Source organism: Stenella coeruleoalba (genome assembly GCF_951394435.1).
Source record: "Stenella coeruleoalba genome assembly, chromosome: 1".
Classification (NCBI taxonomy): Eukaryota; Metazoa; Chordata; class Mammalia; order Artiodactyla; family Delphinidae; genus Stenella; species Stenella coeruleoalba.
The window spans coordinates 49,086,604-49,109,458 of NC_137169.1; positions in this window are offsets into that span (position 1 = coordinate 49,086,604).

Below are 22,855 nucleotides of genomic sequence, written 5' to 3' on the forward strand. Positions count from 1 at the left end.
AGTGTCCACGTGTACCTAGCATTTTACGTATATCATTTCTAATCTTCCCAAGACAGGCACTCACCTCCCCTCTACAGAAGGAGGGGAGGCTCCACGGCCTGTCTGAGACACACAGTTGTGAGAGGCAGAGCCTGGACTTAACCCCAAGGCCCTCTGCTCCCATGTCTGCACCCACTGTGCCACACGGCCAACAGGTACTACAAAAATAACAGCCTACGTGTATAGAGAAGTTCCCGTCTCTCAGGCACCTGCTAAGCATCACATGCACTACCTTGTTTAATCCTCCCAATCACCCTCTAAGGTAGGTGCTCTTTTGCAGGGATTCTTATTCTCCCCATTTTGCAGAGCAGGAAACCAGGGCACAGAGCGGTTGAGTAATTTGCCCAAGTTACCAAGTGGGGAGCTGGGATAGAAAGTAGGCAGGCTGGCTCCAGGACACACTTCCCAACCTGCAGAGAAGGGGTGACTGGAGAATGGATTTCCAGTCCTACCCCTACCACTGCTGTGCAACTTTGTCGAGTCACCTAGTATCTCAGAGCCTCAACTTCCTCATCTGCAAAATGGGGATAACACCATGCTGCCTTAACTCCAAGACCAGGCCGAAGACCAAGTAGAAAAAAAAGGTAGTGAACTGCTTTGTAAAACCCAAAGAAGGGAAGACCACCACATATGGGGCTGCAATTAAGCGGCAGGCACTGGAATTGTGTTTTCATACATTATGGCAATTCAGCCTAATCACAGCTATGCGGTGTCGGCATGATTAGTCCCACTTTACCGTTGAGAAAAGCAAGGTCAGCGTGGGGCATAGGCGTTCAGCTGAATATTCACAAAGTATTTAATTTGCATTCATAAAGCACTTTACAGTAAACAAGATGATTCATTTTGTTTCTTTTTGATCCTTGACAATCTTGTGAAGCAGACAGAAGAGAAATTCAATCTGTTTTTGCAGATAAGTACTTTCCTAACTCAGGCCCACAGAGATCTCGTGATTTGATCAAGGTTACACAGGCAGGGAGGGAAACAGGGCCTTCCACCTCTTAGGCCAGCTTGGCTATTTGAGAGTCAGAGTGGTCTGTCTATGTGCTTTCAGTGCCAAAGATGGGAAAAGAGCAATTGTCTCCCTTTTCAGGTGGGAAAACCAAGTCTTTTATAAGTCAGGTAAGTTGACCAGGTTCATGTATAGTAAATGGTGAGTCTGGGAACCAAGCTCCGGTAGTCAGACTCTGGAGCCCAAGCTCTCACTGTTTGCATCCCGTCCAGGTCAACTCTGGGGCAAGGAGGTGGGTAAGAATCATCTATCTTTTCATTGATTCCATAACACACGTTAATAATAGCAACTTCCAGTTACTGAGCAATGAATAATACATGCCAAATGCTTTACTCTAATCCCACAACCCTGTCAGGAAGGCTTTATTATCCCTATTTGACGGATGAGGAAACAGAGGCTCCAAATGGTGACATAATTTGCCAATGTAATCTGCAGAGCCAGACTTGAACCTAGGTCTGTAAAATGCCAAACCCAAGCTTGGCCCATGAGTGAGATACCGTGTTAGGGTCTCGGGTGATACAAGGGGACTAGACCTCGGATTATTTACGACTCTTTGGTTGTAAGTAACAGAAACCAACTCAAGCTAGCTTAAGCAAAAAAAACGGAATTTATTATAAGAATATAGCATGTGTTTTGAAACTTAAAATGCAGCCAGCCTTTTGAAAGGCCGAAACAAGGAAACAGAAGTCTGTCAGCAACCCAGACAGGCTTCTACTGTCCCTATTGTCTGCATTTCTCTGCCCCTTGCTTCTCCCTCTAAAAACCACACTTCCATGCTTCCCAATCCTCATGGCAGGCCATATAAGTATTCCTGAGTTTTCATATCCTCTCTCAAGTGTCGAATCTAGACAGAGCCAGAACCTCTGAGGCTTCCTCCAAGTTCCAGAAGATCACCTGAGTGGCCCAGCTTGGATGACCACCCATCCCTGGTCCAAGCAACAGTGGCCATTAGAATGAGGACACCTTATTCAAACATGACAGTGGGTGGGGAACAGCCCTTAGAGTAAGGAAGAGGAATCGTCTTCCTTACATCAGAGTAAGGGAGAGGAAAGAAGATACCCCAAAGCTTTTTTTTTTTTTTTTTCTTTTTTTTACTACTGATTAGATCCTGGTCCCTAAAGAACTAGAGTTAGCAAGTGAGACAGGCAGATAATCTCCATCCAGCCTTGCATGGGTCCTAAGAGACGTATATGTACATTGCTGAGACAGCTCGGGGGGAAAGCAGCCAACTTCGCCAAGGAAAAGCAAGAAAGGCAACTCTTGTAACCATTGCACAAAAAATCATCAGAATTTCAGAGGTAGTCACATTTTAAATGATGCGTATTGTATGTGTATGTATAAACAAAGACTGTAACGCACATTTTTAAATTTTAGATTATGAACTATATATACAATATGTTGACATTCACAATTGAAGGTTATTATTTAGGTATATTAAAGAGAATTACATTAATGTTTTGCTATAAAAAATTACCATATAGGGCTTCCCTGGTGGCGCAGTGGTTGAGAGTCTGCCTGCCGATGCAGGGGACACGGGTTCGTGCCCCGGTCCGGGAGAATCCCACATGCCACGGAGCGGCTGGGCCCGTGAGCCATGGCTGCTGACCCTGCACGTCCGGAGCCTGTGCTCCGCAACGGGAGAGGCCACAACAGTGAGAGGCCCGCGTACAGCAAAAAAAAAAAAAAAAAAAATTACCATATAAAATTTAAAAGACAGGCCAGATGGGTTTTTATGTTTTAGCTGCAACTACATAAGAGTGCAAGGACTAGGGAGGCAGTGTGGTCTAATGGAAAGAGCACTGTTATCAGAAACATGTGCATTTGAAACCCAACCCAGCTCTGAAATTTACTAGCAGTGTGATGCTGGGAAAGTTATATACCGTCTCTATTTTGAAATTTATTTATTTATTTATTATTTTTGGCTGCATTGGGTCTTCATTGCTGCGCGCGGGCTTTCTCTAGTTGCGGCGAGCGGGGGCTACTCTTTGTTGCGGTGCGCGGGATTCTCATTGCAGTGCTTTCTCTTGTTGTAGAGCACGGGCTCTAGGCACGCAGGCTTCAGTAGTTGTGGCTCGCGGGCTCTAGAGCGAAGGCTCAGTAGCTGTGACGCACGGGCTTAGTTGCTCTGCAGCTTATGGGATCTTCCCGGACCAGGGATCGAACCCACGTCCCCTGCATTGGCAGGCGGATTCTTAACCACTGTACCACCAGTGAAGTCCCTACCCTCTCTACTTCTAATTCCTCTTCACAAACCAGAGCCCATGGTACCAAACTCTTAGGGTCCTTGAGAATGCTGACTGGCATAACTGATGTGGGTCAAATCATGTCACTCCTCTGCTCAAAGGCCTCCAAGTAAAGGCCAAAGTCTTTCCCATGCCTGGCAAGGCCAAGAGGGATCTTCCCATCAGCCGTCCTGTGCCATTATGTATCTCACCTCATCTTCTGTTCCCCCTCATTCCCTCCTTGACACCCCTCCAGTGACAGCAGCTTCCTTACTGTCTCCCAAACACCCTACCCAGGCTCCCACACCAGGGCTGACACCTGCTGTTCGCTCTGCCTGGGAGCCCTTCCCCTTGCCATCTTTAAGACACACCTCTCACCTTCAAGTCTTTGCTGAAAACTCATCTTCTCTGAACACCCTATATAAAACTGCAACCCCTCTCCCCAGCATGACCTATCCCCCTCTCCTGCTTTTTCTCTATTATTCATCTCCCCTTTATTTGACTATATAATTTACTTATTTATTTTACTTATTGGCTGTCCTTCCCCATCAGAACATAGTCTTCATAAAGGCATGGATTTTTGTCTGTTTAGTTCATTACAGTATCTCAGCAATCTACACAGAGGAGGCAACTCGAGAGATTTACTAAATGCATGAATGCGTGAAGGCAGCTAGAACAAAACTCAGCACATAGCTGGCACTCAATATCACTTCCTTCCTTCCACATCTTCCGAAATGACTGCTTTTCCTCAGGTCTAAGTTAGATGTTAGTTGTAGCTCATGTTTTCTTTGAACTCAAGCATATTTCATATTCAGACTGCCCATATGTCAGGGGTTTTCCTCTCTGGATTTCTATCCTTGCTCTTTTTACACGTTGTATGCACAGAGAAGGTGCTCCACAAATATTTGCTGAATTGACTTATTTATCCAAGTCCCAGGAAAGGTAATAAAAATGTTTTGTCTACAGCTGGCAACACCTGTGATGATCAATTCTTGATACAGTCTTGATTACACTGAGAAATCCATATGCTGAGAAAGGGTGAAGATGAATGTCCTCTGGCATCAGGCATGAGAAGGGCCCCGTATTCACAGGCTCCTGGAGTAGACATCTGCCATTTTTATTTGCCCACCTCCCTTAGAAGAGTCACTACTCTCCACTCCGGTCAGATCATTCTAGAAGAGCTACCCATCTTTGGACCAGTCCTGCCCCATGCCCTCTACTATGGGACCCAGACCAGCCACTTATAGTGTCCCTTTCCTCTGGTCCAGTGAATGGCCCTGTAGTGGCCCAATCAAACTCCTTTCCCCCCACCCCCCAAAAATGATTACCTAGCAGGGTAAGGTTCTCGCTTTTTTTAATGTAATGAAGATGGAAAGATTTGTATCAGGGGGCCACAGATAGCCATCTTTCCTGCTGCACTAAGAAAGTCTGCAATGGGAGAGAAAAAGAAAAACATACATGGAGAAGAGACGAGAGAGAGAGAGAGAGAGAGAGAGAGAATGTGAACAAAAGCAAAATGCTGTAGCCAAATATTTGGAACAGTTGCTGACACATAGTAGGCACTCAATAAATAATGTTAGATGAATTATTGAAGGGGACGAGGAGAGAGAATTGGTGACTTCACTTGTATCTGGATCCAAACACTTATTCATTTTTTTCTGCACTTATTTATGGAGTTAGTACCATATGTTAGGTGCCATGCCTGAGGCTAATACCGGAAGTGAGCAGACTGACACGTTTCCTGCCCTAAAGCATCCTCCTTCTAGTGGCAAATGTTAACAACAAACAAACTATGACTTGCTGTAAGTCGAACACCTCCGTGAGGAATGCCTTAGAACCACCCACTTTTTTGGAACCTGGGGACAAGCTGCCTCCAGTTCTCAGGGTGTGTTCCCAATGGTGATGTCTCTCCCATGTGACTTCACACCTTGGCTAAGCTCAGCTATCTCTCTAGCAAGAACTGGAGATTTTGACCCGAGACACAGAGACTGGGATGCATTGCAGTTGAGTTGTGCTAAAGTCAAAATTTTAGAATCAACTTGTAGAAATCCTGCTGCTGAGAGACTGTCCCTGGTCTCGCTGATTCTGAGTCTTGGTTAGTTGATTCTTTTGGATTCTGGAAACTTCCCTAGGACCTGTCTGTACGTTTCCCTTTTTGCTTAAGCTAACCGAAATTGGGATCTATGGTTGCAACCCAAGGAAACTTCACTAAAACAAAAGCCGTCTCTCAACTCTGGAGAATAGAGACAAACTGAAAGAAAAGAAGTCAAATCTATAGTGCTTTGGGATTTTCGTAAGACTTTTCCGGCACCACTTCCTTTGAACATCCCAGCATCCGGGAAGAAGGTGTCATTATTTACTCTTATCTACAGATGCAGAATCCTACCCTCTGTAATGTTAACTGTTAGATCAGGCTTTAAAGATCAGAGAGACTTCGTTTAAAACTCAACCACTAGCTGTGTGATCTGAGCGAGCAATTATCGCCTCTGAGTCTCAGGTTCCTTGGGTATGAAATGGGGAGAGGAGGTTTTGTCACTCTCACAGGGCTGTGAGGATGAAGTCAGATTCTGGGTGTGAAGTTGGACCTTGATAGCTTCCCAGGTGCTCAGGCTCCTGGCCACTACCCTCCCAGCCCTGATACATGTTTGCAAATGTTAATTCACATACACACACACACCATACACATACACACACACACACACACACGAATGACTTGAACAGGGTTTGAAACTTGGTCTTTGACTCTAGAATCTTCATTCTGAAAATTACCTTCAAGCTTTAACTAGCATCATGGGGAGACTCAAGTCTACAATATGGAAAAACTTGGGCTTATTTGGTCTGGAGAGGGTTCTAAAGAACACTTGAAGGATTATCATAGGGAATAGAGACCAGAATTGCTCTGTGAGTTCTCAGAAGCAGAACTAAAGCCAACAAGTGATGGTTACCAGGTTTCTGCTTAGTGTAAAGAACTTTCTCAGGGCCAACACGCGCCAACTTCCATAGAGGTGGTGAGACCCCCGTCAGTGGCACTGAGCAAGCCAGCTGAGTGACCTGCTTGGAAGGCATGTCAACAGAATGCAGGAATGAGATGTAAGTTCCTCCAGGCCCTGAGATCCTAAGAGCCTTTTCAGTACAAGATGTACATTTGAGATTCTCAGGCAAGTGCCTATGTCTTGGGGGTCAGATTTCACAAGCAGTTAAGTTCCCATTGAAAGCCCAAGGCCTTAGTGGACTGTTACAAGATGAAGGGGAGAGGCTGGGCCATTTGTTGGCTTTGACGTGAGTCCTAGATTCCTCACGTCTCATGTCTCTGGTGATCGGGACCAATCATGATCATTACACAGTCCCCAAGGCAGCTGGGACCAACAGGACTAACATCACTTATCAGCCCCGAGGGCCACCTGGATTAAGTTTGTCTCCTTCACAGACTACTGAGAAGAGTGCCTGGCCCAGGCAGACTGTAGGAAAAGCAGCCTCCCTTTGACCAAGAGCCATGGCTCTGAAGTAGGAAGCAGTGTATTGCAAAAGTTGCAAGCCCTCCCTCAGGGACCCTAAGAATCTAGGTCCAAATCCAACTTAGTCTATGAACCGAGCATCGTTAAACCTCTCCGTGGTTAAGTCCCTCATCTGTGCTACCCAGGGTGGCTGGGAAGATGAAATGGGAATAAACACTCTTAGCACAAAGCCCACGGAACCGTGGGTGCCCAGGGAGTAGCAGCCCATCCACCTTCCTCTCTCCTCATCCCTCTTTGCTTTCCTCTTCCTCCAGGTTCTAAGACCCTTCGGCCCATATTAATCTCCCGGTTGGGCGGGTGGTTCCAGCTGGGCCTAGCAGGCTCTCTTGCCATATCGATCACCCTGACTCCCTGTGGTCAGTGCTTTATAGTTTGTAAAGAGCTATTCACACAGCTGATTGCATTGAATCCTAAAGGCTCACTTCCCACTACTGCCCTTCCTGCTTCCTCACTCCTCTCCCCATCACACCCACCACCACATGTTCCTCAAACAAGCCAAGTCTTTTCATCACCTAGAGTCTTTGCACTTGCTCTCCTCTCTGCCTGGAATCTATCCCTAACCCATTCCATCTGAAAACCGGATCCTCAGCATGGGGTTCCCTCCAATGCCGCACCTCGAAGAGGCCTCCCCTGACCCCTCTATTTAAAGCAGATTCCTCCCAGGTGCCTTTGTCACATCATCCTATTTTGATTCTCTCAGAGCACTGATCATAAGTCTATAAACTCATTCTGTGTTTACCTGTTTATTGTAAGGCTGCCCTTTTAGAGTGTAAACTCCATGAAGGCCTGTCATCTCTCTGGTTCATGGCTGCATCCTAGAGCCTGGCAGAATGAGGCGCTCAGAGAGGGATGAGTGAATGGATGCGTGAATGAACAAATGAACGTTGTCGTTATCATCCCATTTCATGGATGAGAAAACTAAGGCTCAGTGCAGACTCACCCATCTCTCATAGGATTGTGTGGCTGTCCTCTCACTGCCCCCGTGCTCCCTTTGCTTTGCTCTAGGAGGCTGGCGACTGAGCAGGACTCAGGGAAAGGATAGGCCAGCTCTCAGTAAAGCATCCCTGGCCCAGAGCTACAGGAACACACAATTTGTTAGTGCGACCAAGTCCCAGGCACTGTGCACCATGCTTGATGTGCATGATGTCACCTCAATCCCCATGGTCACCCTCTATTCATCTCAGAAAAGGAAAGTGAGGCACAGAGAGCTCAAGGGCCTTGCGTGAAGTCATGGCAGAGAAGGACTGCCGACCAAGACCATCCGACCCTCACATCGGGGAACCATGGGGCGATGCAGCCTCCTCTCTCAGCTCTCACTCTGGTGACCAGCAGGCATGTGACAGACCCTGTGAGACACAGGATTGCCTTTGAGCTTAAATGGAGCCGGAAATCTTAGACTCTCTGAAAGCAAAAGAGAAGAACCGCTTTTGAGAGGCACCCACCTGTAATTGGCATGGCCCAGTGGCATCTCCCTCAATTTATCATGAGGCAGAAATCCTGCTGAAGTCCCTGGAAGGCTGTCCCTGCTTAACGAGGACACGATCCAGCCCTGGGCGGTTCCAGCCACTTTCAAAGCTGTAGCCCAGAGCCAGTTTTAATGATCACGGAAGGAACTTCTGAGAGAGTTGTAAGAGGACGAGGGGATAATTGCACTAGAAATATATGCCGCCGATGACAATGGCTCCCTGGCCCTGGGCTCTTCAGGAGACATGGACTTCAAGGTCAGTTCCTCTGGCACCTGCTCTGATTCTCTCTGACTCTCTCTCCAAGATAATTATGAAAGAAAGATAGTATAAATCCCCCACACACCGCCATCCCCACCCACCATCTCACAGCCCTCCACCTCCCACCCCAGTGAAGCGGCAGAAAAGAATGATTCTCAGTGGCCAAGGTTAATGAAAACACCGTGGGTTTGAGAGTGGGAAGCTTGACCATGCTCCTCACCAGCTGTGTGACCTTAGACAAGTTACTTAACCTCTCTGGACCCATTTTATTTTTTTTCAGCTGGAGATAAATATATCAATTAATACCTATACAACGGTCCATCTAGAATGTCAGTGACAGTGGCTGGGTGTGATAATGTTATCACTGCTAGTAGCAGAGAAAGAAAGATTGACATTTGACTTAGTGTTATTACATATTTCTGGTCTCCAAAAGTTCATTCGTGCCTGTGTAACAAAATCATTAACACGTAAGCGTTCCTGTCTTCCCCCTGCTCTCGTCTCCTACCTCCCCCACATCCCCTACCTGCTAAAGAAAACGTTCTTTGTACATGCAGCTCCTTCCTGGCTCCACTCCCCGCCCCCACCCCCAAGGGAGACTTCCAGCCCTTTTTTTTTTTTTTAGATTTCTGTGCTTGAGATCTGAGAGAATGGTTAGTGCTCAAACACCGCTCCCTCCCTGAGGCCCTCAGTGACCTTCCACCTCTTTTCTCTCTACCAGATATGCAAACTCCACGGCAGCAGGGACTTGGTCTGTTTTGTTCACGGCCATATACCGACACCTGCTACAATCCCAACACGTAGGTATTTGTTAGCATCGTAGGCGTTCACCGAATAAATGAAAGAGAGATGAATGACACCAGTGGTTTCTCAACCATGGCTGATTTTGTCCCTTCCCCCAGAGGACATGTGGCAATGTCTGAAAATATTTTCGAATGTCACATCTGGGAGGGGTTGCTACTGGCCTCGAGTGGATAAAGGCCGGGGATGCTGCTAATATCCTGTAATGCACAGGACAGAATGATCCCACAACCAAGAATTATCCAGCCCCAAATGTCAAGAGCGTCTAGGCTGAGAGCCCTACCCCACTCCAAGCGCAGTCGGCTGTCCGTGCAGCATGTGCCCTGTGACCATCCCGAGGCCAAGACTCTGTCATTTTTCACTGGTTCCCCTGCAACATCCATCTATCAGATGCCTCCACTCTCGTCGGCTAAAATCTACTCTCCGCGAAGCGGCCAAAGTAACATTTGAAAAATCCAGTCAGTTTCCTACTAAGAACCCTTCAGAAAACCTATGGCTTCCCATTGCCCTCTGAAGAAAATCCAACCTCATTACTGTGTTTTACAAAGCCCTGCTTTGTGGTCTGGCTTTCACCTGCTTCTCTGTCCTGGATTCCTACCACCTGTCTCCTCCCTCAGTTCCATCCATACTGACTTCCTGCTTCTCTAACTGGAGGTTCCCAAAGTGTGATCCTTGGCCTGACAGCATCAGCATCCCCTGAAACTGGTTAGACACGCAAATTCTCCAGCCCCACCCCAGACTTACTGAACAGAAACTCCAGGGATCAGACTACCAACCTGTGATTTAACAAGCCCTCTAGGTAACTCTGAGGCATGCTCAAGTTTGAGACCCAGTGACCTAACAGAGAGGCTCATCTCTACCTCAGGACCCTTGCATTTGCTCTTCTCTTTGTCTAGAATATTCTTCCCCCAGATCTTTAAGGGTTTAATATGATTAAACCCTTGTCCTTCAAGCCTCAACTCAATTGATACCTTCTTACACAAGCCTCCCCTGCACACTCTATGTAGGTAATATCTGTCCCAAGGTAATATCATATAACTTCATTACAGGCATCATATGATTAAATTCTAATAGTCATTTATTTTCTCTCTCCTCTACTATAATGTAAGCTTTACCGGAGAGCAGGAACCTTGTCTGTCTCATTCATTTCTCTCTCCCTAGTGCCCAGAGCAGTGCCTTTCAAAATATTTGTTAAAGGAATGAATAAGTGGAAAATCTAATTAGTGGGGAGCAGAAGAGAAACTAAAAGAGAACCAAAAAAGGTATCAATTTATATTATAATGAGTAGGGACAAGGAAAGAAAGAAAAATAAAATACTCAAACTGGGGTCTTTAAGACAATTTTAAGAAATAAAAGGACCAGAGGCTTGAGAAAGAGGAAAGGGAGTTTTGAGAAGTGCTGCTGAAGGTCTACATGACATACAGTAGAGACTCAGTTTCCCCTGAGCCACTGACCTTTACTGGGTTGACTGTGACCTCATGCAGAGGTGATGTGGGGACGTGGGACTGAAGAGGTTTTCCACATGAACTTCCTGCATTCATTCGTTTTAGAGACTTGGCTTTTGGAGAGCACAGAGGAGAACTAGATACGAACCCTGTCTTCAAGAAGCTGAACGTTTAATCTGGTAGCTAAGACAGGCACAGAAGCAATCATGTACAAAGACAGACAATGCTAAGAAAGGAAATGTGTTTATGACCTTCTCTAGGTGAAGCATCTCCTCAGTGCTTTACATAAAATATCTCAGGTGATACCCACAGAAACTCTGTTAAGTATCCCCATTTTACAGATGATATTAAAAATAATAACAGTTGTTGAGATTCTGGTCCAAATGCTCTCTAAGAACCCTCATTGAATTTTCACAACACTCCTATTAGGAATTAACTACCAGAGGCCCCTTTGCACAGATGAGAAAAATTAAACCTCAGACAGCTGAAGTGGTTTGTACAAGGTGATAGAGCACCTCTGCTCAAAATAAACAAACAAACAACAACAAAAAAGCCCCTAAGGACCCCTGTTCTCCCTGGATGTTAAGCAGACAGCGTTTTCAGCTTCATGTATGGAAGAACTTTTCAACCAGCCTGGCTGTCTGACCATGTGATGGGTCATCTCATGAGCTGGTGAGCTCTCTTTTGCTCTATGCATCCAACCAGAAACCAGCAATCATCTGTCTGGGATAATGTCGTGACTTCTGTCAAGAGAGGGGTGTTAAACTGACAACTTCTAAGTTTCTGGAGGTACGATCCCACGATTTCATTCCTAGATACATGGCTTTGGGACAGTCCTTCTCTCTCGACTTCATTTTTGTGTCATGGGATTATATGACCATTAAAGTTCCTTCCAGACCCCGCACTCAAAGGTTCTCAGATTTAAAGGGTAGACATAGAAGTCAGGGTTGCTGAGCTCTAGCCAGGCTTCTGGCAACCCTCAGTGAAGGGCCTGTTCAGCCACATGACCTGGGAGCTTTGAAATTAACTTCCTTCCCATTTTGCCTCCAGTTGCCCACAAGTAAACCCGTATTGCGGAAAATTCCAGGCAGCAAAAGACTGGTGTGATGACAAAGACTTTTGGAGTCACTCCCACAGCAGGCTTGGGAAACTGTACTTCCATCCCTTCAACACTCCTCAAAAAACTCAGTTTATTCGAATTCCAATTATGCTCCAGTGATCTCAAATCCCCAGAATTCCTTTTTTCCGAGGCAAAAGTAATTGGATTTTTCTCCTTTCAAGTCTCAGCCAACCCTCCCCTTCAACAGCACGCTGGGCTCTGGGGCCACCTGGCTCTGTGAAGGAATTGAAAAGATGCCACGCAGCTTTCGGAAATCATACATAAGATCTTTAAGGATGCTTTCTGCAGTGGAGGGGGAGTTTTTATTTTTTGCTAAATCACTTCCAGTCTTCAGATAACAATTCTGCAGTCTGTTAAGGTCTTGAGATAGAATTTATGATTCTGGGGAATAGCTCCTTCTTCCTAATGAGGCTCTTTTTTTCTTTTTCTTTTCTTTTCTTTTTTTTTTTTTTTTTGCGGTACGCGGGCCTCTCACTGTTGCGGCCTCTCCCGTTGCGGAGCACAGGCTCCGGACGCGCAGGCTCAGCGGCCATGGCTCACGGGCCCAGCCGCTCCACAGCATGTGGGATCCTCCCGAACCGGGGCACGAACCCGTGTCCCCTGCATCGGCAGGCGGACTCTCAACCACTGCGCCACCAGGGAAGCCCGAGGCTCTTTCTTTTGCCTTCCGCCACCCCACCCCCTTCTTGAAGGATGCTGTAAAGGGGGCGGGAGGAGAGGGAACTGATTACCTCCACTACCTAATGCGTACAGTTCCTCCAAACGCACTGTGCTTTGTACCGACAAAGCACTTTAATATCCACAGTGTCATATCATCCTCATGAAGAGGCTAGAAATAGGCTGAGCGAGTATTATCGATTTCATTTTCCAGAAGAGGACACTGAGGCTCCACTAGAGCAGGATTCAAACTCGCTTCTTCTGATCCCAAGTCCAAGGCCCTTTCCAACATGCCATGGTGTCCCCCTCACTACCGTGTGGCCTCGTTTCTCTTCCTGAGTTCAGAAGAGGACCCAGGTTGGAAGGGCTGAACTTCTAAAATGACAGGTCAAGAATTACAAGGTTACTGTCGTGTGATAATGAGGGAGACCTGTCTTCCTTCCCAATCCCACAGCCACAAATGTCCCTATATATGAAATGAGGATAAGAACACTATCAACCTGGCATATCGTAAGCACTGAATACACGGGAGCAAGTGACAAGTAAACAGGCACATACAGGACAATTAAGTATGTGTACAGAAGTCTTTGGGAGCATCTAATCCATTGGGGATGGTGGCCAGGGAAGGCTTCCTGGAGGCCATGACCTCTAAGTAAGACATCCAAGCAGGAGTTGTACAAGCAAAGGAGAAAACAATTTCAGGGAGAGGAAATGGAACTGCAGACACTGTCCTGGAATAAATAGCAGGCATGGAGTGTTCAAACAAGTCTAAGAGTTCAGTGTACCTGAAGCAAAGAGGGCAAGACAAGGATGTGCGTTAACCATTTCCTTTTCAGAGACTTGATGATGAGAAAATCTTTCCTATGTCTGGATCTCTGGCATGACACTTACAGACTTCTGTAGTTTGGCCCTAACTTACTTTTGGAAACTACCTCTCAATTTTGTACTATTCACGTATCTATCAACATCCAGGTCTTTTTAGATGCTGTTTCTCCTCCCAGGAATGGTTCCTAAGGTGAATATTTGGGACTTTGATTCTCAGGACCCCTTCACACATCTTTGCTAACAGAATTCCTCTTTCTTATGGGCCACCCATTCCATGTTATTCAGGTGGGCTCACCCTGAGCTAACCCCACCACCAGACTATAACCCACAAAGAATAACCCACTCTCTGGCCATAGTAATGGCTTCAGGTATGGACACATAACCCAAGCTGAGCCATCCAGAGTCCTCCATCGACTTTTCCGCTGGAGTTACCATTCCTGTGATAGGAAGGACATGAGTTTAGGGCTGCCAGACCATCTTGCCTGCCTCTCAAAAGGAGAAAAATCTGAGGACTAATGTCAAGTGGGGAAAAGCAGAGCCATAAGATGGCAGGAGAAACAGAGGCAGGAGTCTATCATTTGAACCCCTTGATTGATACCAAACTAGAACCAGCTTTCCTCTTAGATTTCCCAGTTATGTCAGCCAAATAATTCCCTCCCTCTCCTTTTTTCTTAAACTGCTTTGAATTAGGTTTCTGTCACTTCAAACCAAAAAGCGTTCTAATTCACTTCTGATCCCACTGTCACCTGTCATGGTTTAACACAGTTACCGACTCTTCCATGATCATCTCAGTCAGAAGCATCACCCACTTTCCCCGCCATCCTACCACATTCGTTATACTCATGAACAGTCAGGTCTGCAGTAGCCAACCGGCATTTACCACATCATACCGTCCATGGTAGAATTTGGCATATATCCTACTGAGCATCTGAGAGGAAAACTAGTAGGCAGGCAGCCTTGTATCCCCATGGTGTGTATTACAGTATCTACTCCTGAGCAGATGCTCAATAAATGTTTGTGGAGAAAAAGAAAAGGAATATGAAGGAAGAGCATTAGAGATGAGGGTTCAAACTGCAGGTTTAGTATTTCCTAAATGGGTATCCTTGGAAAAGTCACTAATCTCCCCTAGACTCAGTTTCTACCCTTTTTTACTTCCCCTATAAAATAGGGACACTATTCATTAGGCTCATTTCAGGATGGAATAAAAGAATGCATGTTACCTACTTATAACTGCCAAATCGTGGAAGCAACCAAGATGCCTTTGGTAGGTGAATGGAGAAATCAACTGTGGTACATCCAGACAACAGACTATTGTTCAGTACCAAAAAGAAATGAGCTATCAAGCCATGGAAAGACGTGAACAAAATTTGAATGCATATTGCTAAGTGAAAAAAGCCAGTCTGGAAAAGCTAAATACTGTATAATTCCAACTACATGACATACTGGAAAAGGCTAAACTATGGAGACAATAAAAAGATCGATAGTTTCAGGGGATAAAGGGGGAGGGTGGGGAGTGAAGAGATGAAGAGCTGGAGCACAGAGGATTTTTAGGGCAGTGAAAATACTCTGTATGAGACCATCATGTTGGATATATGTCATTATACATTCATCCAAACCCGTAAATGTACAATACCAAGAATGAACTCTAAGATAAACTCTGGACTTTGAGTGACTATGATGTGTCAATGTAGGTTCAACCCTGTTAAAAATGTACCCTTCTGGTGAGTAAAGTCAACATTTGGTGATGTTGGGACTTCTCTGGTTAAAACTTCGCCTTCCAATGCAGGGGGTGCAGGTTCGATCCCTGGTCAGGGAGCTGAGATCCCACATGCCTCGCGGCCAAAAAACCAAAACATAAAACAAAAGCACTACTGTAACAAATGCAATAAAGACTTTAAAAATGGTCCACATCAAAAAAAAATCTTTAAAAAAAAAGTGGGGTGATGTTATGCATGTGTGGAGGCGGGCAGTATATGGAAAAAAATCTCTGTACCCGCTTCTCAATTTGTAAACCTAAACCTGCTCTGAAAAATAAAATCTTAAAAAATTAAAATAATAAAATGTTAAATGCTCTTCAAACATTTAAAAAAAACGCATGCTACATGCTTTGTAAAATCTAGAGATATTTATTTAAATAAGTTAAAGTTTCAGTCCCTAGCGCTGGTCAAAGAATAACGAGTCCAGAATCAGAATCCCAGTTTGAGGTATCTCTGAGACGAGTGATCAATGTGAAAAGTTGGTTATTCTGGGCCTCAGTTGACTCATTTATAAACTGAGGTTAGGGAGAAGAGGATTAGGTGAGTTTTAGGAACACTCTCTCACTCTATGATGTGATAACATCATTCACTAATAGCTTAGCACTTGGTGTCTTACAATCTCCTCCATGTCCATGGAGGCAAGTTGTTAGTCCAGGAGCCTGAAGACGGGCAGGGTCCCCCTTTGTCATCCCTTCTCATCAATAAAATCTTGTACTGAGGGCTAAAATTTGATAGCCACCATGCTAGGTAGTTATCACTCATTATCTCATTTATTCTTAAAAATAACTCTGTGAGGTAGGATCTATACTCTTCTTTCTAAACACAGAAAAACTGAGGCACAGAAGCGTTAAGTAATTTGCCTGAGCCCCACAGCTAGTAAGTGGTAATGTCATTCAAACCTGGGCGGCCTGCTTCCAAAGCCCATGTTCTTAACCATTACACTGCACGGCCTCTTTGTGACTCCCACTGTATCATTTGACAAAGGCTGAGAAGGACAGACCTAGATCTGCTCCAGGTGGCCTCTTCAGTCCCCACCATGCTAACAGCTGTGTGTGCTGGGGGCCTGCGTTGAGTGGGAATGCCATGCTGCTAATGGAAGAAAATGTAATTATAGAGCATAATTACAGTGTATCATATTCTGTAATTACACTGACAGTATTTAATATAGCACATATTCTGAAGCTAAATGGAATGGAAACACCCCCCAAACAGAACAGTCAGAGCTGCTAAGAACCTATCTCTCGACATTAGGGAATCATAGAGACCTCTTTATCACGCTCCCCATCTTAGTAGAAAATACCATGGTCCACCCATGGCCCACACCCCAAACTTGATGCTCTCCAGCCCTCATCTTCACATCCCATAGACTTTACCTCTCAAATCTGACCCATCCTCTCCAACTCCACTGCTTCTTTCCTGCTTCGGAAACTGTCATCTCTCCCCTACTCTATTTTTACAACTTCCAACTGGTCTTTTTGCTTCCCGAGATGCCCTCTGGGTCAGCCTCCACACTGTAGGTGAAGGAATCATCCCAGGATGTAAATCTGACCACATCACTTCCTTACTTAACACTTTTCAGTGGCTGCCCATTGCTGAGTCCAAACACCCTTGTTCTGCACTCTGGGCCTTGGTGATCTGGCCTCTGATCCCCTCCCTGACCTCACCTCCTGATACTTGCCTCACACCCCTGTGCTCCAGCCATTCTGAACTATCCATGCAGATTCCAGAATCTCTCATTTCTCCCTGTTGTGAATGTTATGTTTTGCCTGAAATGCTTTCTTTTCACATTTTCTCTAACTCACACTCATCCTTCAGGAGCAGCTCATGTGCTGTCACACTCTAAAAGACTTCCCTGACCCCCAGGCTGGTTTGGGTACCACTGACATGTGCTCCTACAGCATCTTCCAGCAGGAAGCTCACCCCACTGTGTTGTAACTGTCTGCTTTCTTCTTAGTGTCCCCATCGAGACTAGGAAGAACTTGAGGGCAAAGACTGTGCTTTGTTTTGTTTTTATTTTGTTTTTGTTTCTATATCCCCCATACCTAGAGTGATGCCTGGTGTCAAGTAAGTATTCCACATTTCTTGTGTGAATGAGTGAATGAATGACATATTCAAAGAATCACGTGCAAGCAGTAATGTTTTTATTTCTATGACTATCTATAGGGAAAAGCATAGAATTGTAGAGGGTCACAAATTGAGAAGCCTTTTAGACCTTCCTTTCATTTTAAAAATAAGAAAAAAGAGCACTAAAGAAGTGAAAAACCTTACCCAAGGTCACACAACAAGTATATGGCAAGTCTAGGAAAGAAAAGAGGCTTTTCAGTTCTGAGTTTAGCACTGTGCTATAGTATGGAAAAATATTTACCTATATATAGCCAAAGATCTAGGCTATGGGGAAGGGGTGTCTGAAAAAGTAAAAAAATGTTAACAGAAAATATTCAGGTAAAAAATTATCATAATTTTGTGTGGTTTGTCATACTTGGCATCACATCCTGTACGATTTTCTTTATCTAGGTTTCAGAAAAAGAAAAGAAATCTGTTTTCCACTTAGATGTGGGTTCCACTGGACTTTCTCACAGTCACTGGCTGCCCTTGGGGAATATGTATGTGCTAGAGAGAAGACAAAAACAAATGAAGCAGATGCAGAAATCATATCTCCACTTCATCTGATGAATGCATTCAGGAATTAGTTTATTTAGAATACAAAATACCTACTCGCACTTGTGAAATGCCCCAGAGACCAAAATATTCAAGAACTAAATCTGCACAACATTGGGCTTTCTCTTCCTCCCCATCGATTCATGTATTTCTTCATTCAACAGTTATTTATTAAGTACCATCTATGTGCCAGGCACCAGGATCAGAGCAATGAACAAAACAGAATCCGTACCTTCATTGAGCCTACATTTCAGGGGCTATGTTTCCGGCTGATAAGGCACCTGCCACAGCGGCCAGCCAGCAAGGGATATAATCTCAGCTCTGCCACCAACTGGCTGTTGAATTTGGGTAAATTGCTCGGCTTCCATTTCTTAACTTATTAAACAGGGATATAATTAGACCCCTCGTTATAGCACTATTGAGAGGACCAAATGAGGCATTCAAGTAAAGTGCTTATAACTGTGTGTGGCATGGGGTAAACCTCAATAAACAGCAGCTTCTATTCCATCCTGTTTCCCACCCATGTGCCCTCAGAGAGATGCAGAATACTAAAGTAGCCAGGAGTCTCGGTGAGGGTGCAGTCCCACCATCTTATTTTACAAGACAGGTAAATGGCATCTCAGAGGAGACAAGCAGTGTGCCCCAGGTGATACAGCATATTGGTGTTAGAGTCTCAGCTGTACTCTGATCCAAGGCCACCCCTGTGTGGGTGACCCCAGAGACCCGGGCCTGACATAGCGAGTCACACATTTCAGGCTCTGAACCTCGCGCTTCCCAGCTCTGTTGACCTAAGCAATTTATGTAATCTCTCTGAACCTCCATTTTCCCATCCGGAGAATGGGTATGATAATGCTACTTATGATGATAGTATTAATCAGTCATAATTCTTCCCTCTCAGCTGGGAGGCTTTAACGAGACATGTTGTGATAAAGGGGTAGTAACTGTAAAGGGCTACACTGTCCAATAGAGTAGCCACTAACTACAGGTGGCTGTGAGCACTTAAAATGTGGCTGGTGTGACTGAGACATTGAATCTTTAACTTCAGTTAAGTTAAAAACTAATATTCAATTCAGTTACTAGAAAATGTCCAGGTATTCCCAATTGGGGTAAGTGAATCTACTTTTTCAACAGTCTATTTTATGAAATCTTAATACAGATCAAGTGTTTCTGATGAAACAAGTGTTTCTGATGAAAATTTGGCACCCAAATTGAAATGTAAACGTGTGAAATACATATAGGATTTCAAATATTTTGTATAAAAAAGTAAAGTATCTCAATAACTTTTAGCTGGTTACATATTGAAATGATCTTTTGGATATATTGAGTTGAAATTTATTTTTTAAACGAATTTCATCTTTTATGCTTTTTCCTTTTCTTTTTTTTTTGATGTGGCCACTGGGAAATGTTTACTTTCCTATTGTCTCACTTGATAGGTCTACTGGACAGCATTAGTAAAGGGCCACACACATGGGAGCGGTTATCTTCCTTCCTCTCCCTGTCTTCTGGCTGTTCTTACTCGTCCTGGATGGGAAAGTGGGCCATTTAGGATCCTTTGGGCCCAGCCAGTAAAAATCAGCTCTGGTTATCTTAACCAAATAGAGAAGGATGAGAATCTCATGGCTGCAAGGAAAAGCTGAAGCAGCAGGCCTGGGAAAAGATGCAGGGCAGGACCTAGGGAGCAGGGAGGCAGAGGTGGTCCCTGCCTCCTGCAGGCAGTTCTCTATTTTCAACCTCCATGTCACAATACTCCAAATTCCAGGAAGAGAGAATCTAATTGCCTAAGTTTGACTCATTTGCCTGTCCCTTGGCTGGGGAGGGTAGGAGGATGGGAAGGCACTTTGATTGACAAACCCACGAAGACACTATTTAGTAGAGAAGAATCAGTGCTCCAAAGGAGAATCAGGGTACTAGACGAAAGAAAATGGATCCTGGGCAGGCAAGAGTCACATATGTTACTCATCGCAGTGGCCTGGGTACAGGTAAATGCTTAAGAGCTATAATAAGGAGCGGGTGAGTCTCTGCTCTGACACTGAGTCGTCACTCTGTCTCTTTAAGCCTCCATTTCCTCAACTAGAAAATGGGAGAAGAGTGTACATGCTGGATTCCCTCCCACTGTGAACCTGTCACAATTGCTTCAACTCTTGCTCTTGCTCTTCTTGGGGCTGTACGCCCCTGGAGAAACTAAGGGGGCCTGTGCCCTATTGGAAAGGGAAAACTCAGTTTTGACTGCAGGTCATCCTCCCATCCCACTCCCATCCCCTGCCATGGCACTGCAATACTACCACTCTCTCACGTGTGCCTGAGACCCTCGGCCACATCCTTGCTCTCTTACCCTCTCTCATAGCTTTGCTGCAAAATAAAAAATATTAAGACCTGGCATGTTTAGAGAAAACCCTTTCATCTAATTGATTAGGAATTGCTAATTCGGCAAAACTAGTCTCAGGAAGAGAACTTAATTCCTGGCACAATCTCTCCTGTTAAAAGGGAAAGAAAAGATGGTTTAGAAATTTATAAAAAACCATACTACCAGCCCCAGCTACTAGACTCCTTGGTGAACAGCTTCCTCATCTGCTTGCAAAACTGCTGCTTTGAAAGAGAGACCAGTGGCAAGAAGGATCCAGCAGAACTGGGTTGGAGTCTCAGTTATGCATGCACCCGTTCATTCATTTATTCAGCAAAATCTAGAGAAATGATTAAGACCTAGTCATTGTCATCAAGGAGTTCACAGTCTCCTAGAGTCTACTACAGATCGATAAGTGAGCAAATACCTACACAGCAATACAACAGAGTCAAGAACAAATCGTTACAGGAGCTAGAGGAGGAACCAACTAAGTCAACCAGGGAAAGTTCTTTGAGGGAGAAGATTATTCTAGGCAGAGGAAGAGAGCAGCGAATGCAAAGCCAGAGATGTTATTTGTTTGGAGAGTGGAAGTAAGTTTAGCTGAAGTCTAAGTTGCATGATGGGATGGTCAGTGATGAGCTCCAAGTTAAGTCACTTCATCTTTCTACGATTCTGTTCTACCATTTGTCCCCAACCACCTGATCTCTAAGGGTAGTTGGAAAACTGAAATTTAATTCTTCATGAACATCTTTTGCACACTGCAGTGTATTGTGGAGACAGAGGTGAGGGTGAGTTAAGAGCGCCCTAGTGGCCCTACGTAAATGACAAGAGTTCGTCAGCCATGCACTTCCTTTGGCAGAATGGCAGCGAGCATTTGTTTTTGCTAGCTCTGCTTCCAGCCCTATGCTTATGCAAATTCAGAGACCCCTGGACTTTGGCAACTCCTTCTTCCTTTCCATGAGCTCCTTGGTTTTGGAGTAAAATACATCTGGGGTCAAATTCTGGTCTGAAACTGTACCAGGTGTGAAACTGTAAGACTCTCCTTGGCCCCTTTAGCTTCTAATTTCCTCATCTATAAAATGGGACTGATATTGTCTCTCACAAGGTTCATGAGGATTCAATGAAATATTTTATGAGAAAATTCCTGGTAAACTTTCTCATAAAATATTATGAGAAATATCCAAATATCTCTAAGATCATTTTTGCCACCATTATTTCCCTCTTACTTCTCAATGAGAACCACGTGTGATAAATAAACCGCACTGTCATCTCAATGAGAAACATATTGTATTGAAGTCAGACCTGAATTCTAGTCCGAGTCCTGCCCTTTTCCTTTCTGATCCCTTCCCCAGCCCTTCCTCTGCTTCTTTCATTGTGTCAGGAACGATATTTTCCAGGCTTCTTTAACTACTGGCTTCCCAGCAGGTGTAGCCACTGAGATGCTCTCAATGAAGCAGGAGGCTGGAGGACAGGAGAAGGGGAAAAGCCAGGGCATTTCTTCTTCTCTTGCTCTGCCTCAGGTGCTGTATCTTGCAACTGCCGTGTATCACAATAGCTCCAGATCTTGCTGCATTGCAAGAGTTCTAAGTTTCCCAGAGTCCTAAGGTTCTAGCTCCTACAAGATGGGCCTGGCTCTGGACCTCTGATAACTCCACCTCCTCCTATTGGCCCTTTAGCCCTCAGGAAAGTCACAGCTATCTGCTTTTGACAGTCCCTAGGTTGCCTCTCCATCCCATTTGGCTTCTAGCTTCTTCTATTCCTTGAGTTTTTTTTTACTATCTGAACTGACTGATAACCCAGGTGAGTCATTTCACTAGTAAAAGGAAGCCAGTGGATGAACCTACCTCTAAGACATCTTCCACTTTTAACATTCAAGGAATTGTTTGTCCAGGGAATTTCACAGTTGCTCATGTTTCCTTCTCCTGCTAAGTTCCTCTCTCTAGCCACGGCCATCTCTCTGGTTCCATCAGTTTGCTCCAAATCAGAATTAATATCCGACCATACCACCAATACTCAAAACTTGGATATATAACATCAACATGCTCCCAACCCAGCCCTGAATTGGGAGTAAAAGATTTAACTGTATCATTCTTTGTTGTGCGTTGGCCCAGCTGATCTTTCTCTCATGTGCTTCTAGAGGCAAATCATAAGCACCTTGGATGGGTGTGTTTGTAGCGCCTGCTGAAATCACCCAGCTCAGAGCAAAGGGCTCACAAAAGGTATCTGCTGAGAGTCTGGTGAATAAATAAATAAATTCAAGGACTGGCACAATGTAAGTCCGCTTGGTCCTAAGTTTTTAGAGTGCCCTACCTTGAACTTTTTATGCACAAACTGATTTCAAATTCTGGCTCTGCCACTTATTACTGTGTGACCTTGGGCAGCTCTAATGTCTTTGAGATGTTGCCTACTCTGCATCTCTGAGGGACTGGTTCCTACCTCACAGAGTTATTGTAAGGATAGATGGAGCTGAGGACTATTTTCTCCCCCCCCCCTTGAACCCTGACCTCCTTGCAGACTTATATCTTGCCTCACCATCACCCCCCCCTCCTGTTTCACGTCCAGACATGGCTCCTCTCCTCTGCTACGATTTGGAATGACAAACTCACTGCCATGCTATACCAAACACCTTTCTGGTGGTTCCCCGCTCCACACTCTGTTTCTGTTGATTTACCCTAATCCATGAACGAAAACCAGAAGGCTCTCTCTTTCGAGAGCTACGAACTAAGATGACAAAACTGCTAATGC